The following is a 9,418-nucleotide window of genomic DNA, read 5'->3' as shown; positions in this document are numbered from 1 at the left end:
GGCCAAATTTGAATTTATAAAATGCCACTACTACCTCTAACTACTAATATAGCTAGGGTAAGTAGGGATTATCCTAAAGGATTAGTTGCGTATTTGAAATGGAAACAAGGTTTGATTAGTAGGTCAAGTGATCAAAAGATGGTTTGATTGGTCAATTAAACTACAATGTAAATAAATTCAATACAAAACAACTAAGTAAATAAAGAGTAGAGAATAAAAGAGAGGGATCTTGGGATTTAGAGGTCACCATTAAACATCACCATTCTAGATACTCAATGTGTAATGAATGAAGGAAAATATGTGTTGCAATACAAAGAGGTGTGATTGATTGAATTAACAAACATGGATGACTAATTAAGTATACATTGTCTAAACAACCTAGTGAATAACACAATATATCAAACTAAGCCATTATTCCTTCCTTTAAGCTCATAATCAACACACTAACAAGTTAGAGAATTATACTACTTGTATTCATAAGCATGTGACATCAAACAGCAAGCATGAATTGTTCTCACATCTAAGAAAGTAAAGCAACTACACTATATCTAAGCTAAGGACATGAAAATTAAACTAATTAAATTAAGGTAGATGCACAATCCATTAAGAAATGAGTATGAACTATCAAACAAATCACAAGAGTATTCTATTTAAGCATTATGCCTTGACAATCTCTAGATTCATAGCATCAACGCACGTAGACATGCATCAATATCACAAAATTAAGAGATAAACACATGAACATCTATTATAGCATACATAGACATATGAATAGAATGAAATGATCAATTGGAAGTATTAAACAACAAAAATCATTGTAAAAATAAGATTCATATATAAATCAAATGTCAAGACAAGATTACAACACAAATCCCCTCAAAATACAAAACTTCAAGATTTAGAAGGCATGTTTAGGGCTAACTCTAGCCCTAAGAAGATGTTTAGCCACTCATTGATGTAGTCATCCAACCCTCAAGGGCCATCTCCATGGTAGGAATGATCTTCTTCTTGATAGAAACCCTAGATGAATGGAAGAACTCCCAAATGGTGTGTATCTCTCTAATCTCTAGCCTTATCTCCAAGATTGTAAAAAAATCTATCTATTCATCCTCTTTTTGTGTAAAATGGCTCAAAATCCTTATATAGGTAGCTCAAGTGTCACATCCAATGGTTAGGTCTCGTGTACTAGGGCCCTCTCAATGATTGCACCACGAGCCATCTTTTAATGAGCTGTAATCTGTTTTATTTCGGACTTAAGGAGGTCCGATCGATCAAATTATGATGATATCGATCGAACTCTGGCCAGATCGATCGAAGTATGATAAAATCGATCAATCCTTAGCAGAGCCTTTTTAGAATATAATAAATTTGAGATATTTTTAGGATATTTTGGGGAAAAAAACAAAAGTGGTAGGTGGGGATAAGATCAAAGAAGTTCGATCGATCTGAAAGAAAGTTGGATCGATTAAAGATGGAAATTCTTGAGGATAAGGGTAAGGGGTTTGATCCATCTTGGTAAGGCTGGATCGATCATTGTGAGATCGATCTGGGATATGTCTGATCGATTGAAACTTACTGTTTTCCACCACTTTGCTTCTTTTTGCTCCTTCCTTCCATTCAGCTTGAGATTGCTTCTTTTATGCTCTAATTTGGCTGAATTGACTTATTTTGGGGATAAGCGCCTAAAAAGGGCAATAACATGAAATTAGTCTAAAATGGGAAAATAAGATAGATAAACGTCATAGAATACTCGAGCTTAAGGGGTTTAAATGCGCACTTTTCAGCACTCATCACCAACTCATGCACACGACTATAGATGGTCAGGAGATTGATATATCTATCCCTACTATTGCTGCAGCCTGTCGATGTCCCAATCTCTCACCAGTTGTCACAGATATCGAGGAACCACTTTACCCGATCATTACAAACCACCCTCCTGAGATGACTATGGTTGTTTCGCTCTCTCCACAGACAGCCTATTTAGGCACACATTTATACGGAGTGGGTTGATATTGATCCCCGCTACTAGCTCATGGACTCTGTGCTGCATCTTAATACCTTTCCTTCAGGCCATAGTATACATAGGTGGGAGGGGATTCTCAAGGCTTTATACAGTTTGAGTTAAGGCTGCTGGATATCTATTCTTGTTTTTATCTGGGAGATCATATATAGGTACTAGGAGAATTTGATATTCAAGCATAATTCCAGAGTTGATACTTGGCCTTTACCATTTGGCCATCTGATCATACAGATATTATTCGACTAGGGTTATTCATTTGATCCAGCTGAGATTGTAGAGACTGCTAAGCAGAAAGAGAAAAAGGGTTTATGATACCAAGCAGTGGATGAAGACCTACAATGCTTGTCTAAAGAGTCAAAAAAATAGAGAGCAGAAAAGGCTCCGAGCACAGCAGAGAGTAGTAAAGTAGGCAGCCAAGGGATCCCAGGGATCACCTTCCTCCTCCCTACCAAAATAAAGGTAGCGTACTACTACTTCCACATTAATTGCTCAGCCCGGTCCACCTCTTTCTCCCGATCCATCTCAGCAGCTCGGCTCCTTATATATTCCTCCTACAGAGCCGATGCCCTAGGCCGACATCGTTCCCGTCATGCCAGTTCAGATTCCAGCCACAGAGCTGACCTGACTCAGCTGCAGTCAGATTTTACTTCTTTTAGAGCTAACATGATAGGGTGACACGATGACTTGGTAAGGCAACATGACGACCTAACGAGATCTGTAGCGGATGCGAGGAAAGACATCTCAGATTTGCGAACAGACATTCGACAGTCTCTTACTCGACATAACCAGGAGATGTCAGACATGCTCCAGGTCATTGAAGATATGCTTGAGCCAGATGCCGCTCCATGATTCCATCACACTCTGTCTTTATTACTTATTCCACGCTCTGATACATTTTGATACACTGATATTTCTAGGGATATTTGCACTGTTTTGATATATTTGCTTTGTTTTGATATCTTTGCATTTGTTTTAGATATTACTTTGTGATGCATTAGATACACATGGTTTTGGATATTCATTCTGGATTTCTTTTCATACATGGATTTTTGGATTATTGATATTAGTTTTGGATTTTCTAAGCTTGATATTGCCATATGCCATGGATTTATGCCCAATTCTCCATTCTATTTCTCATTTATATTATCGATGCATATGTTTTGACAGTTGCTAGTGTGACTATTTTTAGACAAGTTTTTGGAATCTAAGTTTGGGGGTGCGCCTTCCAATGTTAAGCTTCCATTGCCGGGTCTTATTTGCTATACCCATTTGGTATACTCGTTCCACTATATGTTGCCATCTTTGTACATTGCGGATAATGCACAGATTAAGTTTGGGGGTATGTTAGCATATTTTGGCATGTCGCACTTATTTTCTATGCATGTGGAATGATTTGAGAGCGTAGCTATGATTTTGATCTTCTGAGGGCCAAGATATTTAAAATTTAAAAATTACTTGACTTTAGAGTTTAATACTCCTTGTATGCCTTGTGGATGTTATTTAGGAGTAATTTTTTTGAAAGATTGATATCATTCTTATATTTGTAGTCCACATCATCTTGATCTTGTGATTATTTTGAGATTCACTTTAGAGTTCTACACTAGCACAGGCGCACCCTAGCACTCATTTGTGGGGTATATGCTTTGTTAATTATTGATGTGGTTATATCCCAATTGAGCTATTAGTGTTTTGAAAGCTTTCATTCTTGATAAAGGTGGATAACAAACCCTTTTCACTAAGTAGCCGGGATTCTAGCCTCATCAAGCATTGAATTTCTCACGCTGAAAAGTGGAGGGCCCAAACTCTAGGTAAAAAGAAAAAAAGAAAAAAAAAAAAGGTGAGGACTTTTTACCAGAGGAGTAGAAAATGATTAGATAGAGGTTGTTTTGATTTGTAACCTAATTGATTTGAGTTAGTAAGTCCTTACGAGTGTATCTACACCTAATGCCCTAAAGTCGTCTGGTTTGGGAGTCATTGACCTAACGCTCATATCATGAATTTTCTAGAAAGCTTTAGAGATCACTACATTGCACCATGCTTCCATCTTTGATCCCATTGAAAAAAAAAAAAAAAAAAAAGTTTGAGTGAAAAGAATAAGTGCACCTAGTCAAATAAAACTTTAATAAGGTTCATTTTTTGTCTTGATGATTGGTACTAGATTTGTGTGCTAGCTTGAAGCCGGTTGTGACCATTTCATTAGTTGGCAAAGATAGCAATATATTTTATGCCGGTTCACTTAAAAAAGATTCTAGAGTTGTTTTGATTTGCATAATCATCTTGCTTGATGTGCGGAAGACCATATTAATTTGCTTGTATGTTGTTGAAATTTTGGAGAGTTGCTTAGAGATGGTTGAAAAATTGTATATTTGAGGTAGTTTTCTCCTAATGTTTGTTTGTAATGTTGGTGCCTCTTTAGTGAGAAAGAGCTTAATGTTTGTGGGTATCATTTTTGAAAACCCTCATGAAACTTCATTCGTCCACTAGGAGTAACCTAAGGGTTTAAAAGGCTTGTTGTATGCGCTAAATGCAATCGTGTTCCCTACGAAAGTGGCGTTATCCTTTTATTACTTTCTAGGTTATAGTTGTATAGTTGTTTATTTCTTTCTTTTCTTTGTAGTTCATTGCTAGGGACTAGTAATATCTAAATTTGGGGGTGTGGTAAGTGCTCAAATGTTGCACATTTTAGCACCTAAGTTAGGTATTTTAGTCCATTCATCTATCTTACTTTTCCGTTTTAGTTCTAATTTGTGCTTTTTTGTCTATTTCAGGTTAATAAGGTTCAAACAGGCTAAAAAGAGCCTATTAGCTCCTTTTTGGAGTCAAGAAGAAAATCCATAAAAAGTCAGAAAAAAATTGCACTGGTCAACCTTCGATCGATTGAAGGAGTTCCCGATCGATCGAAAAGATATATGATCGATTGAAGTGAAGGCCATGCCAGCTCAATGGATAAGGTTGTCAGGTGTCAAGGTATTTTGTGCTACGTCATCTTGGATCCATCGAAGCCAGCTTCGATCGATTGAAGCTACTGCTGGCAATGAGCTGTTTTATTCCCAAGCGTGCCCGAACTCCACTAACTTTTGTAGTTGCGATATTACACCAATCAAAGGCCTATTTTCTGACTTGTTGCCTACTCAAAGAGGCTTGTATTTAAATGAAATTGGACCATTTTGTTAGGGTTCAACTTTTTGCTCCAACTTTTGTTCCCAACTTTAGCTAAAAATAGAATAGTTCTTAGATAATTTTCTCTCTCCAGATTAGGGTTTTTGGAGACCAAAGCAAGGGGAAAAAGATGATGCCTACAATGAAGAAAGCTGTTGCCCAAATATTGACTCTAGAGGGGGGTGAATAGAGTCTATGGCAAACAATGGCCAATTTTTCGATTTTGATTGTTTTGCAAATTCTAACACACACTTTATAACATTTATACAATAATCAATATATAGGCATAAACAAATAATAGCATAAATGTAAAGAAGATAAGGGAAAAGAGATTTGCAAACATTCACACGGCGATTTTAGCGAGGTTCGAAAACTCCTACTCCTCGGCTCAAGATCCCTCTTGAGACTTCTCAATCACTATGGCACCTCTTTACGGGTGGAGAACAAACCTTGATTAGAAGCAACTCCTTGCTTCTCCTTGCTAAGAAACAATCTCTCTTAGTCTTCCTTTGGGTCACACCAACCCTTACAAATATGAAGCTAGCTTGCTTCTTCTTCCTTGGGCCACACCAGCCCTTACAAATTGAAGATCAAATTTGTTGCATACAAATATATCTCTTAAAGATTGATATGCAAATATTAGCTCACAACTTTCAGCTCACTCTAGAGTATATATATGAATAGATTGAAGCTCAATACTCTATAAATGATATAGGATAAGAGAGTATGATATGAATGAAGAACAAAAGCTCTTTGGATGCCATATAATGTTTCTCAATGATAGTAACATTAAATCCTGAAGTCCCTAGCTCTATTTATAGAGATTTGATGCAGCTAATTAAAAAATATAGCTATTGTGCACACTGGCCAAGAGGAAATAGCCGTTCAAATTCGAATCTGGGCAGGTTCGGTCGACCGAACTGAAACACCATTGTGTTTCGGTCGTCCGAAATGGTTTAAGGTTGGCTTTTATACTTGTTTCGGTAGACCAAAGAATTCTTTCTTCAGTTTCGGTCGACCGAAAGTCCTTCTTCCTCTGTGCCAAAACGTTCTGTGAGAATCGGATCAGCCGATTTATTTGGTCCTTTATTTCGGTCGACCGAAATAACTTGCCTATGCATTTCGGTCTGCCGAAATGAAACTGCAGCTCCAAGAATTTTGTTCTAAGTTAACAGATGAAACAGTCTGTGCACAAGACATCTGTACATACATTTAAGTAAATGTCTTTACAGTATTTATATGTCCATTTACTTTAAGTTTACAATGTAAATAAGGAAGTACCCCCCATTTGGATTCAATAAAAAATATTAGAAAATTGAAATCCAATTAAATCAAAATGTAGAAATTCAGTTTTAGTACAAATTTGGATTTCTGACAATTTTGGTAAAAATGAATCCTTATGTAGACCAATGTAGACTTGGTCAAAAATTCTGATAAAATCAGTTTAGGCTAGTAAAAGTATAAAGAGTTATTACCGGGAAAAATTATTTTGAAATAATCATTATTTCAAAAATCCAATTTTCGCACTTAGCCAAAAACACAGTTTTTCATGACGCGCATTCTGGGGTCCTAGTGTCCGTTACCAACTTATGGTAATGAAAGCTTCTTATGCCTTAATTGTTGACCAATATGAATTATATGATTGATGAGCATGGTCTTAGCATTTCTAACACAAATGATGAGTTCTTTCAAAGCTTATGCAAGCTTGAACTAACTCATTCTTTATCAATGACTTTATGTGCAATTATATATAAATGAAGTGCATAGTCTATTGCTAATGGATATAGGGGCATATGATGATATGATATGCATGGTCCTATAGAGATGAGCTTCAAATGGATTCATAAATAGTTTGACATTGAATCCTAAATACTCACCATCATATCTACCCTTTTCTTTATGCTTTGTCCATGATCGTGTAGGCTTTTAGGTAGACTTGCTTTCTTCCTTTCTTTGAGTTGCTTTCTTGCTCGTTGTAGTCCAAGCTATCTTTGGATGGACTTTGCATTTGTTTCTTTGCAACTTCTTGTCTTCTTTATATCCATTGCTTTCCTTGATGTGATCTTGAATAATGGAATACTTGGAATTGACTTTATGATTTTATGTGCTTCATTGAGGTCATCCTTTGAATATGAATAATCTATATAATGCTCAATGTAAAATTAGTCCTTAAACACCATTAATGGTTTGTTATCATCAAAACCTCTATAATGTCCTTGGCTGAAATCATTAAGGTCAACAAAAGCCTTTGAGGGTTAGATGACAATAACCATAAGTGGCTAAATCATTCTCTTGGGGATAGAGATAACCCATATGCTTGCCTCCTAAACTTTAGTACTTGGTAATTTTTGGGGATTTTAGTTGTAATTGATGTTTTGACCTATGATTATATAAATCTTGAGTTTTTACATGATTTGTATGGATTAATTTTTCAATTGATCTTTTATTTCTATTCATATATCTATGTATGTTAGAATGAATGGTCATATACTTACACTAGATTTTATGACTTTAATACATGCCTGTGTGTGTTAGAATTGTATATCTAGTGATGGTCAATGCATGGTGCTTAATTAATTGCTCTTATGGTTTGTTTGATAGATTATACTTATTTCTTGATGGATTGTGCTACCTCTTTAGTTTAATTAGTTTAATTTCTTTGTCATTAGTATAATTGTAGTGTAGTTGCTTTAAATTCCTAGATAGGTAGACAATCTATTCTTATTGTTTGATGATCCATGCTTATGAGTGCAAGTAGTAAATTTCTCTAGATTTTTGTGTGTGTATTAATTATGGGTTTATTAAATGGTTAATGGCTTAATTTGATAGATTGTGCTACTCACTAGATTAATTAGACAATGCATGCTTATTTTGCTATCCATGCTTAGTATTTCAATTGATGGCATACACACTTAATTTACAACATGGAATCCCCCTAAATTGACAAATGCTAAACGTTTAGTGAGGTGAAACTTAGCGGTGAACTCTATGCCCTAAGATTTCTCTCTCATTCTCTATACTTTAATCTCTAGATTGCTTTAATTTGCATGCTTTTAATTGAATCATTAGCTTAATTCAACCAACCAAACCTCTCTTTGATCATTTGACCTACTAATCCAAATTTGATTTTGTAGTACCTTGCAAATCCCTTGGGATGATCCCTACTCAATCTTGCTACGTTAGTAGTAGTAGTAGTAGTGGTTTTTATAAATTTAAATTTAACTAAAAAGGCTAACTTGAACCACACTCACACAATTTGGCATCAACCGTCACCTGATATTAGCTTCGCTGTTAGATTGATCAGTCGATTCCAGAGTAATCCTGGACTTGTTTATTGGAAAATAGTAAAAAGGATCTTACAATATGTTCAAGGTACAACTAATCTTATGCTGTGTTATAAAGGTAGGGACTTGAGATTGAGAGGATATAGTGATGTAGATTGGGCTGACGACAAGGATGATCGAAAATCCACTTCAGGTTATTCATTCTTATTTTGTGGAAGAACTTTTTCTTAGAGTAGCAAGAAACAACCTTGTCTATCACTGTCCACAATGGAGTTAGAGTATGTAGCTTGTTCATTTGTAGTACATGAGGCAGTTTGGTTGCGTAGATTCTTGCAGTGCTTTGATACAGCACCGTGTAGGCAAGATACTGTAGTCATTTATTGTGATAATATGGCAGCTTTAGCATATGCAAAGGATTATAAGTATCATGGGAAGACCAAACACACATACATTAGTTTTCATAACGTTTGAGATAAAGTTGTGCAAGGGGTGGTGATCCTAAGGCATATATCCACAGCCGTTGAGCAATTGACTAAACCTATCTCAAGAGATGTTTTTACATCCCATGTTAGAAGTCTAGGTTTACTTAGGATTTGATGTACTAAACACCACATGACATTTCCTTCATCAATAAATTATTTTATGTTCATATTGAGATTATTGTTTTATTATGTAAGCATACATTTCTTAAAAACTGTTATTAGGCTTAGATTGGCTCTCTCACACGAGCAATTGCCTTGGCCCTTAAACAGAGAGCAAGATGAGACATGGAATTCTTAGTGTGTGGGAGAATTTATTTTCAGAAATATGTCGCCTTGACAAGGTTAAGATGAGGTTTTTATAAGAACCAAGCATGAAGGTAATAATCTATATACTTCATATAGCCTGAAGTTAGCCGAATGCAAATATTCAACCAGGTGCTGAGAGAGTGACTGTATTGGAGGTTTCGGGTTAG

The sequence above is a fragment of the Cornus florida genome, unplaced genomic scaffold (genome assembly GCF_030987335.1).
Source record: "Cornus florida cultivar Cherokee Brave unplaced genomic scaffold, ASM3098733v1 CherokeeBrave_3.0.0_Hap2_Chr06, whole genome shotgun sequence".
NCBI classification, from domain to species: Eukaryota; Viridiplantae; Streptophyta; class Magnoliopsida; order Cornales; family Cornaceae; genus Cornus; species Cornus florida.
The sequence above is the reverse complement of the archived record's forward strand: the minus strand, read 5'-3'. Positions refer to the sequence as shown.